The sequence below is a fragment of the Jatropha curcas genome, unplaced genomic scaffold (assembly GCF_041381405.1).
Source record: "Jatropha curcas cultivar XTBG-Jc1 unplaced genomic scaffold, XTBG_Jcur_1.0 HiC_scaffold_286_pilon, whole genome shotgun sequence".
Classification (NCBI taxonomy): Eukaryota; Viridiplantae; Streptophyta; class Magnoliopsida; order Malpighiales; family Euphorbiaceae; genus Jatropha; species Jatropha curcas.
This window is the reverse complement of record NW_028322446.1, coordinates 1-20,989: the sequence shown is the minus strand read 5'-3', so window position 1 is coordinate 20,989 and position 20,989 is coordinate 1. Positions and strand designations below refer to the sequence as shown.

The window sequence follows — 20,989 nt, the reverse complement described above, 5'->3', positions numbered from 1 at the left end:
AACATTTATCACTTTTATGCTTTTGATTAAAGATCTCAAGGGAAAGAATTTTGTTAGTCTTCAATTAGAGTTGCTGACAAGTTTGAGATTTGCATATTCTTTGAGTAGAATTGGAGGAAATTCAGCATATATAGCTTTTTGCTTTTGAACAAAATACATTCACTCTGGATCCAAAGCTATGCTACAGAGTGAAAGAGGCCTTTCTTAATTAGGTCAAGAAAAGGTTAAAATTCAACAATTAAGTTGTACGACAAAAATTAAAAGGAAGATAACTTAATTGTTGTTTACAGAAGAGTGTTGTAAGGCTGTTGGAAGTTTTCAAAATTAAAGCTTATCATAATATGGTTTTTCTTACCTATTGACATGTTATGTGGAGACATAAGAATTGAGATAATTTGTGTAAATTTGCAAATAAATAAATAAATATGTATGTATGTGATATGGATCCACCATCACTCATCCATGGAGTTCAAGGGAACAAGAAGAACAACATGGAAAATCTATTTTTTCTTTAGCAAAATAGACTATCAAAGAGTAAACTCTGCAATTATTAAGAGATTGACAAGTAAGACACATTTTTGTTGGCAAAAGGACTTGGATCCTCATCCTTAATTAGGCATTGACAGAAGTTAGCTGACAGTTTCTTTATAGCAGCAAGAAAGAACAACATTTTGTTTTCAGATTTTCTTGCTTGGGCTTGGATTCAAGTTTTCAGTGTTAAAAGGCTCAAGCATAAATAGATTATCAAAGAGTAAACTCTGCAATTATTAAGAGATTGACAAGTAAGACACTTAACAGAAAACTTAATATTTTATTGAACCATTCTTTTTTTGAAAGAGAATTTTATTACCATTCTAAAAATGATAATTTATTTTTGTATTTTATTTTGAATTTCCTGGAGTGACATCAGGGATGATAATATGGGTCCCGTATATGTATGGCACGACCTAAGAGGGGGTGAATTGGGTTTTCTAAAAACAGATATAAATTTTAGAAATTTTAAACAAAATATAGAATTCTAAGTGCAGCGGAAAAACAAAGAACTTTGTGAGAATAGAATATGGATTAGAATCACCTCACAATATTCTATTTATAAAAGATAGAAAGTCTGTGCAAAGTGCAGCTATTGATTAGAACAGCTTCACACTGACTTATTCAATATCAGAACTTCTTTATGAAGGAAAGCTATTGAAATTAGAACTTCCTCATAAAGTTTAAAAACATATAAAGCTATGTGAAAGACAGTTATTGAATTCAGAACTTCTTCACAGAGCCTTAATCAAGTATCAGAACAACTTTATGATGGAAAGCTATTGTGATTAGAACTTCCTCATAAAGTTAAGAAAATTAATTAGAAACCCAAGCCGTGAAATATACTGTGAATAGAACAACAGTTAGAACATGGTATATTCACTTATTAGAATTCCAGAGTTCTAATGTTCAGAAATAAGACTTATTACCGTTTTAGAACATCTGAATTATTAACAGTTTTAGCGTTTCTAAAAATTAAACCGAGGTGTTATAAAGACAGTATCAAGCAAACTTCAGAAATAAAAAGATCAACACAGAGATTTATAGTGGGTCGGCACTAACTCGCCTACATCCACTCCCCAAGATGCATCTTGAGATCCTCTACTATGTTATCTCTTTTAAAGGGTAAGAGACAAACCAACAGTACAAGGTAATAGATCAACACCTAGATCTACCCTTTTGTCCCACTCGATTTTCCAAAGGTTCTAGTTAACCTCAACCCTTTCTATTTTTGGCAGAGTACAGAAACTCAATTCAAGACATTGAAATCCCACACATGGAGAAGGTCGCTTGATAACCTTTATCACAATAGCTTCTAACCTAAGCTATTACACACAAAAGTTTAACAAATAAAGAGCTTGTCTACTATAGATTACAGAATCTAAATAGACAGAAAAAACGCACATATAAGCACAGGAAAAACAGTTTATCAGATTAGAAGATCGATTAGAACACAGAACCGTTTTTCAAAAGAATTGTAAAAATTCTTTTCACTTTAAAGATAAAAACGTTAAGTGTAGAGATGAAAAGAAAAATGGGGGTAGAGAAGTTTTGAAAGATAAAGATTTGATCAATGTGAGAATGCTCTTAAAACGAAAACTCTTACTTCACTAAAGTTCAAGACGTGAAAGCTTCTTTATATAGAGAGCTAAGAAGCTGTCGCCTTTGGAAAGAGAATATTTTATTTTGAAATCAGAATATCTTCTTTCCTTATTTAGAAGATATGAAAATCTTTGTTACCAAAAATTTATTTTATCCTTTTTGGTAAGAGAATAAAACTCGATTTTGCTTTCCTTTAAACAAAAGATTTTCGGCAGCATTATTTGGAAAATATTTTTACGGAAGGATGCTCTTACTAAAAACGAAAAGGATTCTCCTTCGTTTTTAAGGTAAGAAAATAAATTTAAGTACTTTAGATCTTTCAAAATATATTTCCGAAAAGTTATGATTTTATTACCAAAAACATTAGAAAAGAAATCTCTTTAGTTTTAGGAAATTAAATCTTTTCGATTTAAAGAATATTTTTGAAAACAAATAAAGAATTTTTTGAGAAAATCTATTTTCCGAAAAATATTTTTGAGAGAAAAAATAATTTATGTGCTCATATATGGATTTTCTCTCTATCCTACAAAGTATCCTAAATACCTAGCTACTAGGGTCTTCGAATATCTTCATGCTCAATGTAGGACTTGCCTTGTACGATTTCTTTCCAAACATTCTGCATAAAATATTAGCACAAATAATATAATTTTAAATTTATTTGTTTTGTATTAATCATCAAAATCCGAGATTAGAAATTTACCCTTGAGCCAACAATCTCCCCCTTTTTGATGATGACAAAACCAATAAATTTAGTAAATAAAAACATGTGCTCCCCCTAAATTTTATGCATATAAGTTCTAAATATGCCAAAAGATTTTTAATATGAAGCAAATTAGAACATGTATTTTGCTCCCCCTAATAGATGCAATAAAACTATTTTGTGAAAAATTAGAACTAGGGAGGCATTTTTAGAAAATGATTTTAGAACTCGCAAAAATAGGCAAGATATTCTAAGTTCTAAATCAAAGCATATATATTAGAACTAGCAAAGATAGACAAGATATTCTAAGTTCTAATAATCAGAACATATGGTTAGAGCAAAAGAATAGAAACTGATATTAGAAATAGAACAAAATATCTTATGTCCAACCTGCAAAACAGTCGTTAGAATAAGAATTTAAGTTCTAAAAATACTCAGCTTATCATACAGAATATATAACTCAACAATATAGACCATATAGAATGCAATAACATCAACACATATTAGAAAACAATAAGCGCTAAGTATAGTACTTTGGTCACCAAGTACGTACCAAAAATTCAGTACCACCATAGTACCCGCATCATTCTCCCCCTTTTTGTTTGTCATCATAAAAAGGGTTAGACAAAATCAGAGCAAAATAAAGAAAAATAACAGTTCCAAAATATAATCCTACGAAGATAAAAAAAAAATTGTTCAGAACACATAAAAAACAAATCAGAGAGGCTTAGAACCAGTTCTAAGTCTCTTAGAACTCCTCAAATTCTGAGCTGGAGCAGTCTCAGAAGAACTTTCTGGCCTTTTAGAAGATGGATGCAGTGGAGGCTTTCTTCCATGAGTCCTGTGCTTGCCAGCAGTGTGCTTCACGTTCTGTGGTTTCTCTGAGGAGGGGATGTAGGTTCCTTTCACTTGAGAGTAGCTAATTTCCTTGCATTTACATCCTTCATTTTTCCAAAGTCTTGATGAGAGACTGATTCTGTCCAATTACAGTCTGGCAATGCTATATTGCCTCATCAAGTTCTTTGTTATGCTCTTCTATTAGCTCCTTCTCTATTCTTCCCAGCATGACTCCCTACTTCTTTGAGCCGACAGCAACTCAGATTCTTTCTCTGTCTTATCCTCAGTAGTCTTCTCTTCATCACTAATTTCTAGCTTCAGTTTCAGCATCACTATCCTTTTTCTACTTTCTTCCCTTTTTCTATCTTTTCAGGCTCTTTCTTCTTTTCTGTCTTCTTTTTCTAATTCTTCTTTCTCTGCAGTACTCTCCTTTTCAGTTTCCTCTTTTCTCTCTTCTTCTAATTCTCTTCTTTCTTCTGTTTCTTCTTTCTCTTCTCTCTTCTTCTCTTTTCTTCTTCTTCTTTTCCTCTTCTCTTACTTTCTCTTCTATTTCTTTTCTTCTTCTTCTATTTCACTAACTTTCTTTTCCTTTTTCTTTTCTCTTCTTCTCATCTCTTCTTTATCTCTTGTCCTTCATGACTTTTTCTTTCTTTTTTTCCATTCTTTTTACTTTCTTCTTTCTTTTCTTTTTCATTTCTCTTCTTCTCTTTTCTTCCTTCTTTTTCTCTCCTTCTCTTCTTTTTCTTCTTTCTTTTCTTCTCTCTTTTCTTTCTCTTCTCCTCCTTCCTCATCCTTCATTTTCAAAGACCCGCTATCCAACTTGGAAACAGAATGACCAACATCTCATCTAGATCAACATCCAGAAACTCAAACACTGGGGTAAGAATCATACCGTAGGGTAGCTTTTTGGGATTGTTCTGCAGCTTATCAAAAATATGTGACATAGATTGAGGTTTCTTCTCAACTATGTGCCACATTATACACAGCTCTACTTGATTCACATAAGTGAGTGAAGACTCTTGGGATAAATGTAGTGCACAATGAGCTTGTACAACCATTTCATGCTTCTGTCAAGTTAGAGCATTCTATTGTGCCCTGTTTGTCTGCAGAAACTTTTCACAATCTTTTTCACAAATCTTCCTTTTTATAATCGCTAACCCTAGACACGTCCTTAATTTTGGTCACCCTAGACCCAGCATTCGGTACACAAAATTTTCCCAAAATCAGCGTAAGATAACTCTTTGGTCTCCCCTGAAGCTTGACAGAGATCGACTCTGTCCCATTACTTTCAAAGAGCCATAAAATTCCTTAACCAAACTCTCATAGCACAGTTATTCAAAGACAAAAAGTTCATCCAGCCTTGGAACTCAAAGAGTTCCTTAAACTCAAATCATCACGCTACCAAAGAATTCCAATCTATAACTATGAACGCATGAGAGGATAAGTGAAAGAACTGATTTACCTTTATCATGAGCTCTAGCTACCTGTTTCTGTGTGTATGCAGTTTCGATTTTTCTTTTCTTTGTTTCCTCTTCTGCCTTTTTCTCTTCGACTCCTTTGTTCATATTTCTTTGAGAGCTTTTCAGAGTTGAAGCTCTTGCTCAGTTAAGAGTCGGATGAAGAGTTTGAACTAGATTCGGCCATTGTTGCAAATTTCGAAACTCAGAACAACTTAGGGTTTTGTTAGCAAAAAACGATAGAGAATACTAAGCAGTTAATAGAGAATAAAGACACTTAAGTGGCGGAAGAAAAAATAAAGAGCAGTTTTTAAATGGAATTCAAAACGACAAATAAGACAAAAGAAATAAATAAATAAAGGAAATAAAAATAAAAAACCGCCAAAGCACTAAAGACAAAAATAATAAAAACACACAAATAAATAACTGTTTTTGGTTTAGTCTAAAGTAGATTCTGATAATGACTTAGAAAGTCATATCAGAGCAATGTGCGTTTTTAGACAAAAAATCAATTTTCACACAGAATAAATTAGAACATAGCAATCTTCTATTTTCGAAATTAGAAAGCAGTTTAGAACATACTTACAGAGTTCTAAAGTTACGAGTTTAGAACTAACATACCAAGCTCTCTTCTAATTGAGCAGAATTGACTTTCATTCAAAGGTTTTGTAAAGATATCTGCCAATTGCTTTTCTGTGGGAATGAACTCAATCACGATATCACCTTTTTGTACATGATCACGTATGAAGTGATGTCTGAGTTCTATATGCTTGGTTCTAGAATGCTGAACTGGATTCTTGGATAAATTGATGGCGCTTATGTTGTCACATTTGATAGGCACTGTTTCTAATTTCAGTCCATAGTCTGCCAACTGTTGTTTATCCATAGAACTTGTGCAACACAACTTCCAGCAGCAACATATTCTGCTTCTGCAGTAGAAAGAGCAACATGTCTGTTTCTTGCTAAACCATGATACAAGGGCGCTACCCAGAAATTGACAAGTCCCAGACGTGCTTTTTCTATCTATTCTGCTTCCTGCAAAATCAGAATCACTATACCCAACAAGATCAAATGTATCATCTTTAGAATACCACAGACCCAGATTAGAAGTTCCACAAAGATATCTTAGTATTCTTTTTACAGCAATTAAATGAGATTCTTTGGGACACGATTGAAATCTAGCACATAGACAAACACTAAAGTGTATGTCTGGTCTGCTTGCCGTTAGATATAGCAAAGAACCAATCATACTTCTAAACAGCTTGATATCCACGTCCTTGCCTTTTTCATCTTTTTCTAATTTTGACGATGGACTCATTGGTGTACTACATACCTTGGCATTTTCCATTTTGAATCGTTTCAACAACTCTCTAGTATATTTTTCTTGATTAATGAAAATTCCATTCTCACATTGTTTGATTTGAAGCCCAAGGAAGAAGTTTAATTCTCCCATCATACTCATTTCGAACTCACCCTGCATAATCTTAGAAAATTCCTTACAAAGAAGGTCGTTAGTAGAACCAAAGATTATGTCATCAACATAGATTTGTACAACTAGAATATCATGTGCTTTATTTTTAATAAATAGTGTTGTATCAACCTTTCCTCTTGAAAAACCATTTTCTAATAGAAACTTACTCAATCTTTCATACCAAGCTCTAGGAGCTTGCTTTAAACCATAAAGAGCTTTAGTAAGTTTGTAAACATGATTAGGTTTATCAAAAATTCAAAGCCAGGAGGTTGTTCTACATACACTTCTTCATTTAGAAAACCGTTTAGAAAAGCACTTTTCACATCCATTTGATACAACATGAAGTTTTTAAAACATGCAAATGCACAAAGCATTCTAATGGCCTCAAGTCTAGCAACCGGGCAAAGGTTTCATCATCAAATCGATGCCTTCTTCTTGGTTGTACCCTTGAGCCACTAATCTTGCTTTATTTCTCACAACATTACCTTGTTCATCAAGCTTATTTCTAAACACCCATTTTGTTCCAATAACAGAATGGTTTTTAGGTCTAGAAACAAGTTTCCAAACTTGGTTTATCTCAAATTGATTTAGCTCTTCTTGCATAGCAAGAATCCAACTTTCATCATTTTGAGCATCTTCTAAATTTTTAGGTTCTAATTGAGAAACGAAAGCAACATTACCAAAATATCTTCTAAGTTGAGCTCTAGTCATCATCCTTTCTGAGGGATTATCCATTATGTCTTCTTGGGGATGATACTTATGAAATCGCCATTCTTTTGGTAATTGAGAATCTTCATTTTCTGTTTCTGGCATTTGACTTTCAACTATGTTCTGATCTTCATGTTCTAATTCTGGTTCAGCCTGACTATTGATGTTCTGATCGCTTTCTGGCTGTTCTAGTTGTTCTGATTGCTCATTCTGCTTTTCAGGATTAGAATCTACACACACATCACTTTCTAATGTTCTAGAAGTAGAGTCAGTTTCATCAAACACAACATGAATAGATTCTTCTACAACTAGAGTCTTTTTATTAAATACTCTATATGCTTTACTATTATTAGAATATCCCAGAAAAATCCCTTCATAAGATTTTCAAATTTAGCAAGATGATTTTTCTTGTTATCTAGAATAAAGCATTTGCACCCAAAGATATGAAAATAACCAATATTTGGTTTTCTACCTTTGTATAGCTCATATGGAGTCTTTTTAAGTTTAGATCTTACCAAAGCCCTGTTTAGAATATAACAGGCAGTGTTAACTGCTTCTGCCCAGAAATACTTTGGTAGTTTAGAATCACTTAGCATGGTTCTGGCCATTTCTTGAAGTGTTCTATTCTTGCGTTCCACCACTCCATTTTGTTGAGGTGTTCTAGGTGCTGAGAAGTTATGGAAGATTCCTGTCTCGTTGCAAAAAGCATCGAATTTCTGATTTTCAAATTCTCCTCCATGATCACTTCTAATTGCCGTGATGTTGTATCCTTTCTCATTTTGTATTCTCTTGCACAGATGAACAAACATGTCATATGACTCATCCTTATTTCTAAGGAAGAGTGTCCAGGTGAATCTTGAGTAATCATCTACAATAACAAATGCATAGAATTTTCCTCCAAGACTAGAAGGAGTAATTGGACCAAATAAATCAAGGTGTAGCAATTCTAAAGGTCTAGAAGTAGAAACCATGCCCTTGATTTAAAAGAAGTTCTGGTTTGTTTGCCCATTTGACAAGCATCACAAATGTGATCTTTTTCAAATTTCAACTTTGGCAAACCACGAACCAAATCTTTCTTAGACAGTTTAGAAATAAGGTGCATGCTTGCATGTCCAAGTCTTCTATGCCATAACCAACTAGAATTATCAATAGAAACTAAACATATATCCTGGTTATGCATATCAGAGAGATCTACTAGGTATATATTTCCAAACCTTTTTCCAACGAATAAGGTTTTATTCATGCATGTTCTGAACTTCACAATGAGAAGGTTCAAAGATCACTCTTCTATTTTTATCACAAATCTGACTACACTTAACAAGTTATAATGTAATCCTTCTACTAAGCATACATCTTCTATTGAAGGATTAGAACCTACCACACCAATACCAACGATTTTACCTTTTGCTTTGTCTCCAAAGCTTACTGTACCTCCCTTTTTCTTTTCTAATCTGGTGAACTTCTTTTGTCACCAGTCATATGCCTAGAGCAAGCGCTGTCCATGTACCACATCTCTGTTTTCAGCTCGCTCCTTAGGCACACCTGAAAAGATCAAGCAGATTTAGGTACCCAACTCATATTGGGTCCTGGAGGATTAGTGGTAACAGGTGCACTATGATTTTCTTTTGTTGAAACTTTGATGTTCTAAAGTCACAACATTAGAAACAGCATTTTTCTGATTAGAAACACGATTCAGTTTAGAAATGCTATTAGAACTTGTCTTCTTTTAGAAAATGATTCTGAAATTGATTTTAGAATTCTAATCTCAGTTTTCAAAGATTCATTTTCAGAATTCAGATTTTTGCATTTTTCTTCAAGATGTGTCAGATTTTCAGAAAATCGATTATTACAACTTTTAAGATCTTTGATTTCTATAATATCTTTGCATGTAACTTCTTGATAAAAAGCATCTTTTAAATGATTACTTTCAGATTTTAATTTTCTGAAATCTTTCTTTAGAACTTTATGCTTTCTAACAAGTTTTTCAAACTCATTGCAAAGATTATTGTAAGTATTTAGAAGATCACTTTCTGATTCGGGTTCAGAAATACTTACAGTGCTTTCATCATTCTCATGGATCGTTGCATTTGTTTCGTTGATTCCAGCTTTCTGTGTTGAAGTCAGAGTGCTGATTTCTTTGATCAGAATCGATAGTAGCCATTAGACAGATATTAGCAATTTCTTCTTGATCACTGTGGCTTTCAAGAATTAGATCTGAATCACTCCACAGCTACAAAGCCTGCTTCAGCTTCTCTTTCGTTGACTTCTTTTTCAATTTAGGACAATTAGGCTTGATATGTCCAGGTTTGTTGCATTCATAACAAACCACTTCAGAAGGTTCTTTCTTAGGTAAGTTACTATTTTGGTGGAAAGTTCTTTTTGTTAAACTTTTTCTGTGGCCTTCCACCTTTCTATAGAACTTTTTAAATCTTTAGCAACAAGTGCTAAATCATCACTATCAAGATCAGAAGAACTTTCTTCACTAGAATCTACCCTCAAAGCCAGTCCTTTCTTTTTCTTATCTTCTGTTGTCAAAGATTTCATTTCTTCTGAAACAAGAGCTCCTATAAGATAATCATAAGTGACGGGAGTCTCTTTGTAATTCATGACAGTTCCTATAGAATCCCATTTTCTAGGTAGAATTCTAAGGATTTTCTTAACAAGCTCATCTTCTGAAATTTCCTTTCCGAGAGTTCTCAAAGGATTAACTATATTATAAATCTAGAATTTAATTCTGCAATAGTTTCCCTTCTTTCATACTAAACATTTCATATTCTCTCCAAAGGATATTTATTCTGGATTCTTTTACTCTATCTGTACCCTCATAGGTGACTTTAAGTTTTTCCCATACCTCTGTCGCAGATTTACATCCAGACACTTTGTTGTATTCATTTGCATCTAAGGCACAATGAAGAATATTAATGAATTTTGCATTTACAGCAATGTCATTCCAGTCAGCATCGGTATATTCTTCTTCTGTTTTTCTAACTAGCTCATCTCCTACAGTTTTCATGGGAATACGAGGACCAGTGATAACATTTCTCCAGCAGTTTATATCAACTGATTTCATGAAATTCTCCATTCTAGTTTTCCAGTAAGAGTAATTAGAGCCATTGAACAAAGGAGGTCTAGAAACAGATTGTCCTTCTAAAGAAGAAAGAGGAAGTGGGGTTGCCATGGGATCTTATCTCTTAAGCGGTTAAGCTTCGGTAAGTCAAGAGCCAAAGCTCTGATACCAGATTGTGGGTCCCGTATATGTATGGCACAACCCAAGAGGGGGGGAATTGGGTTTTCTAAAAAGTATAAATTTTAGAAATTCTAAACAAAATATAGAATTCTAAGTGCAGCGGAAAACACAAGAACTTTGTGAGAGAATATGGATTAGAATCATCACTCACAATGTTCTAATTATAAAAGATAGAAAGTCTGTGCAAAGTGCAGCTATTGATTAGAACAGCTTCACACTGACTTATCAATATCAGAGCTTCTTTATGAAGGAAAGTTTGAAATTAGAACTTCCTCATAAAGTTTAGAAAATCATATAAAGCTATGTGAAAGACAGTTATTAATTCAGAACTTCTTCACAGAGCCTTAATCAATATCAGAACACTTTATGATGGAAAGCTATTGATTAGAACTCCTCATAAAGTTTAGAAAATTAATAGAAACCCAGCATGAAATATACTGTGAATAGAACAACAGTTAGAACATGGTATATTCACTTTTAGAATTCCAGAGTTCTAATGTTCAGAAAGATAAGACTTATTACCGTTTTAGAACATCTGAATCATTAACAATTTTAGCGTTTCTAAAAATTAAACGAGTGTATAAACAGTATCAAGCAAACTTCAGAAATAAAAGATCAACACAGAGATTTATAGTGGTTCGGCACTAACTCGCCTACATCCACTCCCCAAGACGCATCTTGAGATCCTCAACTATGTTATCTCTTTTAAAGGGTAAGAGACAAACCAACAGTACAAGGCAATAGATCAACACCTAGATCTACCCTTTTGTCCCACTAGATTTTCCAAAGGTTCTAGTTAACCTCAACCCTTTCTGTTTTTGGCAGAGTACAGAAAACTCAATTCAAGACATTAATCCCACACATGGAGAAGGTCGCTTGATAACCTCTATCACAATAGCTTCTAACCTAAGCTATTACACCAAAAGTTTAACAAATAAAGCCTGTCTACTATAGATTACAGAATCTAAATAGACAGAAAGAAACGCACTATAAGCACAGGAAAAAGTTTTATCAGATTAGAAGATCGATTAGAACACAGAACCGTTTTTCAAAAGTAATTGTAAAAATTCTTTTCACTTTAAAGATAAAACGTTAAGTGTAGAGATGAAAAGAAAAATGGGGGTAGAGAGTAAGTTTTGAGAGATAAAGATTTGATCAATGAGAGAATGCTCTTAAAACGAAAACTCTTACTTCACCATAGCTTAAGACGTGAAAGCTCCTATTATAGAGAGCTCTGTCCTTGCTTTTGGAAAGTGATATTTCATTTGAAATCAGAATATTTCTTTCCTTTTTAGAAGATGAAAATCTTTGTTACCAAAAATTTATTTTATCCTTTTTGGTAAGAGAATAAAACACGATTTTGCTTTCCTTTAACAAAAGATTTTCGGCAGCATTATTTGGAAAATATTTTTACGGAAGGATGCTCTTACTAAAAACGAAAAGATTCTCCTTCGTTTTAAGGTAAGAAAATAAATTTAAGTACTTTAGATCTTTCAAATATATTTCCGAAAAATGTATGATTTTATTACCAAAAACATTAGAGAAGAATCTCTTTAGTTTTAGGAAATTAAATCATTTCGATTTAAAGAATATTTTCGAAAAATAAAAGAATTTATTTTGAGAAAATCTAATTTCCGAAAAATATTTTTGAGAGAGAAAAATTTAATTTGTGCTCATATATGAATTTTCTCTCTATCCTACAAAGTGTCCTAAATACCTAACCACTAGAGTCTTCGATAATCTTCACACTCAATGTAGGACTTGCCTTGTACGATTTCTTTCCATATAAATTTTACATAAAATATTAGCACACATAATATAATTTTAAATTTATTTATTTTATATTAATCATCAAAATCCGATATTAGAAATTGATTTTTGAGCCAACGGCGACGGGCTTGCACAACGCTTTTAACATGTGTTCCGCGTGAACATAGTAAATTTGAAAATACGCCCGAGAAAAGGAGTATTAATTTATAAGAACCGTTAATGTAGCAATCAGAGCAAGGATAGAGTGACACCCAAACGACAGATTGGGCAGTCAGCCACATGAAGTCAGCAATCCATGACGATAACAATTGACGTTTGCATTAAAGTGAATGTCCTATTGCAACATGTTCACATCACATGGGCTTCTAGCTGTACTGCACTTTCTTTAATATATTTTTTAAAATAAATTTTGACTAATTAGAAGATTTTGCAGAAATATCATAAAAGTTGAGAGGAATATTTTTTTTAAAATAAATTTTTACTAATTAGAAGATTTTGCATAAATATTATAAAGTTGGGTCGAACCTTCAATTTTATCCGCAACTTTTCGATTGGTTACAATTTCATATTAAATCGATTTTGTACTTTGGATACCTTAACTTATCAATTAGTTGTAATTATACCATAATTTGAATTTTATCCAACTCATTATTTTTACATCTTAAAATTGATTCAATTTTAAAATCAAAAACTCAATATTTTTTATTTATTTATTATATGAATACTTTGGTTTGAATTTCATTATTTATTGTTTAAATTGGGTATGAAGTTCATTCTTTTAATCAAAATTCCAACTTTAGTTTACTTTAGGGTGTTGTAATTCCTTTTTAGGATACAAATATACCCTAAAGGTAAATTAGGGTGTAATTGTAATTAGAATGATAAATTCAGAGTGCTCAGGTACAAAAGTAGATTTAAAATGAATTACAACTATTGAAAAAGTTGAGTGAAAATGAAGGTTTCGCGTAGAAGTTGAGAAGAAAATTTTATAAAATCTAAATACTAATATTTTAAAGTTTAGACATTATTTTTATGACTTTAAATTTATACAAAAAAATTTTCAGTTTTATATAATTAGACTTAATTAGCTACTCCGATATAAATGCATTATACAACAAACAAATTATAAACAGTGTTTTGTTTACATAAAAAAACAGTATTTTGTTTAAAGGGTGTGTATTTCTGACAATATAAAAAAAAAAAAAAAGCAGTGACATTTTTTGTTATTGGCTCCGTGTATGGGCCGGTATTGGCAATAAATTTTTCATTATATATACACCTATTTGCTGCACCTTTTGCGCTAACTCATTTTTCTAGCTTCTTCCTATCAGTATTCCTTGAAATATAATCTCATCAGATTCAGATTTCTATGCCTCACTGTCACAGTCATAGCCATGGCCGAAAAGGTTTGTTCTGTGTGATTCTTATTGCTCTTATCGTCTTTTACCTTATACCCACTTAGCTTATTCTTTTTGTAACCTTTGTGTACTGGTGGTTTTTATTTTTTATTTTTTTAATTTTCTTTTTTAGTAGAAAATATTTGGATTAATTGAATAGATTTTGGTTTTATAATTTTATTATAATGTTGCAGAAGGTAACAACAATGGTGATTAAGGTTGATCTTGATTGCGAAAGATGCCGCAAGAAAATCAAGAAAATACTCTGCAAAATTCCTCGTGAGTATCATTTTCTTAATTTTTTTCTATTTTTTGTGTATTTTAATTCTTTTTTTTGCTTCTTTGCAATAGAGATTCAAAATCAAGTGATTGATGAGAAGGCAAAAACAGTAACAATTACTGTAGTATGTTGCAGTCCAGAAAAGATCAAGAAAAAGATCCTTCGTATGGGTGGTGCATCAGTCGAATGTATTGAAATTCTTCCAAAACAACCACCACCACCACCACCACCACCAACACCACCACCACCACCACCACCAACACCACCACCACCACCACCACCACCACCCCGAAGATCCAACAGACAAAACGCAGAAGCATGAACCAAATCAGGCGAGGGATTGTTGTCAAAAATGTTCTGAAGGGCGTCATTGGGGGCCATGTTTTGAGGTTTACCGAAGGCTTCCGCCTTCTTTTTATGGACCACAAGTTCCAATACCATGGTACGAAGCTTATGGACGGCCGGTGTATGATAGCTGGAGCTGCAGTGGCTATTACTACAGCGGTTGCCGGAGAGGATTTTGTGTGGGTAGATGTGATTGCTTAAGTGAAGAAAATTCGTGGGCATGTATAGTCATGTAAAAAGAGATGTTGGTGGGCCTAGTTATGTTATGATCTTTCAATAATTGCTTTCTTTCATCCAAATTAGGTCTGTACGGTAGAACCGCACTGAATTAACATCGAAAAATCGCAAAAAAAAAAAAAAAAAGGGAGTTTTATATGAGGAGTGTATGTTTAGGTCTGTGCTGCTTCTCTACTCGGTCAATAAAATTGCGCTATCGTATTTCCTATTTCTGTTCTTTTTCTACATTCAACCCGAACCAAACTAATATTGATATATATATATATTTAAATTAAATGTTATAGTTTATTATTGAAATTAAAATTATATTTCTATTTTTAATAAATATTAAAATGGTGTAAGACTCGGAATACAATTTTGTTTTTATTCAAGGGAAGACTATCACTATAGTTGACTGAAGTACTACTAATTAATTAAACAATGAATTTGATATTTGAAGAGAAAATTTGAGTTTAAATCAAATTTTAATGTAGACATCCATATAATCTTTTTTCTATAGATTGTCTTATTATTATATTTAATTTTATAATTATAACTATTCTAATTATAACTTTATCTTTTTAATTAAAAATGTCAACGTTTCAAACCTTTTTGTTTTTTTAATCCAGTCAGAAAAATATGAAAAAAATCTACATTTTGTTTAGCTATGAATTTGTTTTGTCATAAAGTTTAGAAATCATCATTTTTTCACATGATTGCTTTTATTATTTCATACGATTAAATTTGTCCTATAACTCATTTTTATTTTGCCATTTAAATTTTTCTATTTGTAAAAGGAAATCTTCTCTTATATTGAGTATGCTTCTTTCCAACAATTGGTTGACAAGACAATCCGTTATAATCCTAGAGTTTATTAAATATGTACGAGAAAAAGTGGCATTTTGATATTTTTTATAATCAAAATTAGTGTATCCTTTTGATTAATAATACTCTCATATCATTATCTTGTAAAATTATTTTATGTGAACCTTCAATTTAATCATGAAAATCATATACCTTATCATCTTTTATTAAATCAAGATGGATGAAAATCTTCTCTCTTGTGTTCTTAGCATTCCTAGCGAAGGATGAAAAATTCTTTTATTAAAATATTCGTCTGAACAACCCTTTTTTACTTTAAAATAAAGTCAATTTTGAACGATAATTCATCTACACATAAAATAATTGAACCGTTTGTTATCAAAATGAGATAAATGCATCTATTTCCTTATTTTATTCATCATTTATATATTTACAATTTCTTTCACGAGAATTTCTAATTACCATCCGAAGAAACTAATATTTTTATATGTTTTAGCTAAATAAAAAATAAATCCTCCTCTTTCTATCATTTTCTATTTGAATATAGTTAATAAAAGATTTTTATTTTTACCTTTTGGAGGAATTCTGACTTTATATGACGCGGAACCTTATGGAAATTAATTCCAAGAACTCTATGACAAGATTGGAATAGTTTCAAAGATCAAACTAAACTCTCCCTCTATGGCACCCAAAGTTTAAGGAAGCAAGAACACCAATAATTGAGTAAATAAAAACAAGATAAACGCCACAAGTAAATTGATAAGTTTACATTGATTCTTGATGCAATCAGAGGAAAGCAATCTCACAATCACTCTAATCAAAGAACACGCCAAAAAGCATGAACAAATCTGAAGATTTTATTAATTCATTGAATGATTTGTTTAACAATAAAACAAAGCTATTTATGCTAGATCTAAAAGCCTAATCCTTAAAGGATTTAGAATAACTAATCCAAACAAATTAAGGATAAGGATTAACTAATCTAAAGCAACAAAGGATAAGAATAGTTAATCTTAACAAATTAAGGATAAGGAATAACTAATTCAAATCAATTAAGGATAAAGATTAACTAATCCAAACAAACTAAGGATAAGGAATAATTAATCCAACTCAACTAAGGATAAGGAATAATTAATCCAAACCAACTAAGGATAAATAATAACTAATCCAAACAAATTAAGAATAAAAATAAGGCTAGTCGAATTATTGGTGGCCTAACCCATTAAAAGCATTTCAACTCAAAACTAATACAAATGGGCTAACTTATTACACGAAAGTTATGTTCTAGTACGGCTAGGGTATGCTACACCATCAATATATGCCTCCAACAATGTAAGAAGCCTAGGTGTGCCTTCAAGTTCCACACACTTGTTGAAAATGAGATGATGAAGCTCTTGTGTAACTTGGTCTTGAACATATAAGGACATGGCTGCCCCATATCTCTTTGTATGACTTCTTGTAATTGGTCCACTAGGAAGCATCAACGGATCTCCTTTGTTGTTCTCCATGCTTCCTTGAGCTCCATAGACGAGTGGTGGTGGATCCATATCATTCCCCCTTTCCTCAAATCTGCATCCATGTCAAAAGGAGACAAATCATTAACATTAAAAGTAGCGGAAACACCATACTCACCTGGCAAGTCTATCTTGTAGGCATTGTCATTAACACGCTCCAAGCCTTGAAATGGACCATCTCCACGTGCATCAAGCTCAGTCTTTCATTGGTTGGGAAACCTCTCCTTCCGAAAGTGTACCCAAACCCAATCTCCAGGCACACACATTAGCTTCTTCATTCTCTTGGTCACAAGGTCAGCATACCGTTTGTTCCCCCTTTCTATGTCTATATTAGCTCTAGCCTTAGCGTGCATCTCCCTGACTAAGGCGGCCTTCTTCTCACCATAAGAAAATTCCTGTAACAAAGAAATAATACTAGAAGGCAGAGTAGAAGTGTCAATGTTAGGAAAATTAAGCAAAAACTCTTTAAACCGAATCATCACGACCGACCTACCATCACTAACGCTGCTTCCTTTCTTTCCCTCTCTCACATAAAGAGTTTGTTTCTTTCTTCCTCTCTTGGTGTTTTACTCACCATTGGGCCATTAATTTGTTTCTTTTCACTCTTGGCCTCTTTTCCCCTCTTTTCGTCACTCTTTTCACACTTTTGCTCTATCGAATTCGAAACCTCGCTCCCATTTTCCCTCAAAGTTGAAGCCTCTTTCTCAGGTAGCTTCTGTTGATCAGTAGATACTTCAAATTCCTGCAAAGGATCAACAAACACACTTGGCAAAGATGGGTTAAGATCATTAATGGCCAAATAAGCTCCCTTGCACAAAGGTACAAGTATAGGTTGATTGTTGTACAAAGCATGTTTAACCTCACTTGTCCTAGCTATCAAACTCACATTCTTTTTTTTTTCTTTTCCCTCTTTCTTTTTATTTGCACTCTATTTATTTTCACTCATTTTATTTTCACTCTCTTTTTCCTTCTTTACAGCCTCAAGTGTCATCCTTTGCTTATCACATTGGTCTTCATACACTTCTTTTGAGGAAAGTGGTGTTAGAATGGTCTTTTGCCCATCCTTTGTGAATGAATATTTATTGAGGTATTCCACACTTTTCCCTCCTTGCACCCTTCTTACTAATTCATTGTGCAAATCCCTAAAGTAATGAGTAGGGATAAACTTTTGGTGCATTAATCCCTTCATAGTCTCCCATTGCGGCACATGTTGCATTCTCTTCTTTTTCCTTTTTAATTAACTGTTCCACTAGAACATGGCATATCCTTTGAACTCAACAGCTGCAAGGTGGGGCTTTTTCTCATCGGAATAATTATGGCATTCGAAGATTTGCTCTACCTTTCTTTCCCATTCAAGGTATTCTTCAGCGTTGTTTTTACCATAAAATTCTAGAATCCTCATCTTGATGGATTCCAAGTGCCCATCAACCTTACTAACATCAGTGTTTTTAGCCTCCTCTTCATCATGGGCTTGAAATCTAGTTGGGGCAGGAGTATGTGGACGAGCTCTTGTTACATTAGAGCTTTGGGCTGCTTTTATTTCTTTCAACTCCTCTCTCGTGTCTTAGAGGAATTTGTTGTGAGTTCGAAACTGTCCTTGAATTGACTCCATTAAAAGTTTTAATTGGAGATCCTTTAATTGACTTCTGTCCCCACTATTATCTCTAGACTTGCATGTACTCATGGTTAGTGCTCAAAACAGAAAACACGAAAAGATTTGAGTCACTCCCTCACGTGTTTACACTCTTTAATCACTCCTTGTAATTCCTCCAATTGTACTTCAAAATCTTAGGCTGACTAACCAACTCAAAAGTACGTTTAGAAACAAAGAATAAACCTTAACAATAAAAGTAAACACAAATTCTAGAAAGAAGATTCAAACATAAATGGATGGTAGCACAAGGACAAGACTATGTACTACTTGATATATAAACTTAGAGTGTAGGAACAAATAAACACACTCTAACAATGTAGAAGAAGCAAAGATAGCACAAAAACAAAGGAAACAAAACTAGAATTAAGAAGACGAATTCTGGATATAATGTAGGAATTAGTTCACCACAAAAAGCAAACCAAATATGGACCTAATTTAATTCTACCCAATCAAAGCAAGCAAACAATAAAACGAAAAATTCAGATTTGATTAATTTGATTAATTTAACTCTGAAGGTGCATCATTGTGCAAATAAGTGTAAGATAAGCTGTTCTAGCAAGAATAACTAGGTTGTCCAAACAAGGGTCATGTGTTTCCTAAGAATAAGATCCCAAATTAAGTCAAAATATTATGCCTTATCCCAACAATATAATCCAATCTAGATAAGATTAGGTTTTTACAAGGATTTAAGTGGATAAGTTTAAGCTCCAGAAGATATGGACAAATAATTATGCTGCCTTATCCCACAAAATAGATAAATTAGATTTTATCAAAAGATTAAAGTGGATAAGTTTAATCTCCAAAGATAAGGATAAATAATTATGCTGCCTTATCCCACAAAGTAGATAAGATTAGATTTTATCAAAAGATTAAAGGATAAGTTTAATCTCAAAAAGATAAGGACAAATAATTATGTTGCCTTATCCCACAAAGTATAACCCAATCTAGATAAGGATAAGCTCTATCAAGAAGCAAAGTGGATAAGTTTAAATTCCACAAGATAAGGTCAAAATCTCTATGGATTAAGATAAAAACACCACACAAGGACAACTTCAATGGTAGCCGAATTTTCCTTTCTCTTTCTTTTTTTTTTTAAACAGATCTGATTAGACAAATCTAAAGCCACATATTTTTTTTTTTTTGGAAGAAACAAGAACGAACAAGAAATCACAACTATGCAAAATTCAGAATTAAAACTAATCAAAACTATAAGGCAAACACAAGAATTCAAGAAAATAAAAAAACTCAAACCCTAGAACTAAGAAAAATAAGAATTTAACTTAATCTTTGGCTCTAATACCAAACTGATGCGGAACCCTATGGAAATTAATTCCAAGAACTCTATGACAAGATTGGAATAGTTTCAAAGATCAAACTAAACTCCCCCTCTATGGCACCCAAAGCTTAAGAAAGCAAGAACACCAATAATAGAGTAAATAAGAACAAGATAAATGCCACAAGTAAATTGATAAGTTTACCTTGATTCTTGATGCAATTAGGAAAGCAATCTCACAATCACTCTAATCAAAGAACACGCCAAAAAGCATGAACAAATCTAAAGATTTTATTAATTCATTGAATGATTTGTTTAACAACAAAACAAAGCTATTTATACTAGATCTAAAAGCCTGATCCTTAAAAGATTTAGAATAACTAATCCAAATAAATTAAGGATAAGGATGAACTAATCTAAACCAACTAAGGATAAGAATAACTAATCTTAATAAATTAAGGATAAGGAATAACTAATCCAAACGAAATAAGGATAAGGATTAACTAATCCAAAAAAACTAAGGATAAGAAATAATTAATCCAAATCAACTAAGGATAAGGAATAATTAATCCAAACCAACTAAGGATAAATAATAAGTAATCCAAACAAACTAAGGATAAAATATAGGGCTGGTCGAATTATTGGTGGCCCAACCCATTAAAAACATTAGAACTCAAAACTAATACAATGGGCTAACTTATTACTCGAAAGTTATGCTCTAGTACAGCCAGGGCGTGCTACACCATCAACATATGCGTCCAACAATGTAAGAAGCCTAGGTGTGCTTTCAAGTTCCACACAACACTTGTTGAAAGTAAGATCATGAAGCTTGTGAAACTTGGTCTTGAACTATAAGGACATGGCTGCCCCATATCTCTTTGTATGACTTCTTATAATTGGTCCACTAGGAAGCATCAACGGATCTCCTTTGTTGTTCTCCATGCTTCCTTGAGCTCTATAGACGAGTGGTGGTGGATCCGTATCATCATATTTATTCTTTCTGGAGTTAATCTTCTGATTAGAAGTGTATGTCATAGGTAAAGCATGTACCCAATCATATTTTGTTAAATGTGCTAAAGAATAAAGTAAATACAATTTTATGTATAGTAGATTAAGTCAACCGTAATGTTGTTTAATATAATTTAGATGGAGATTGCATTTTGAA

At 32.7% G+C, this 20,989-nt stretch overlaps 1 pseudogene across 1 annotated transcript; it reads left to right on the top strand.

Annotated features, from left to right (window-relative positions):
* The first annotated feature begins 13,568 nt into the window (after positions 1 to 13,568).
* LOC149491876 (uncharacterized) lies at positions 13,569 to 14,790 on the top strand (annotated as a pseudogene). Its single transcript, XR_016319242.1, has 3 exons — positions 13,569 to 13,729; positions 13,915 to 13,999; positions 14,072 to 14,790. The product of XR_016319242.1 is annotated as an uncharacterized LOC149491876 (transcript).
* Positions 14,791 to 20,989: the final 6,199 nt, after the last annotated feature.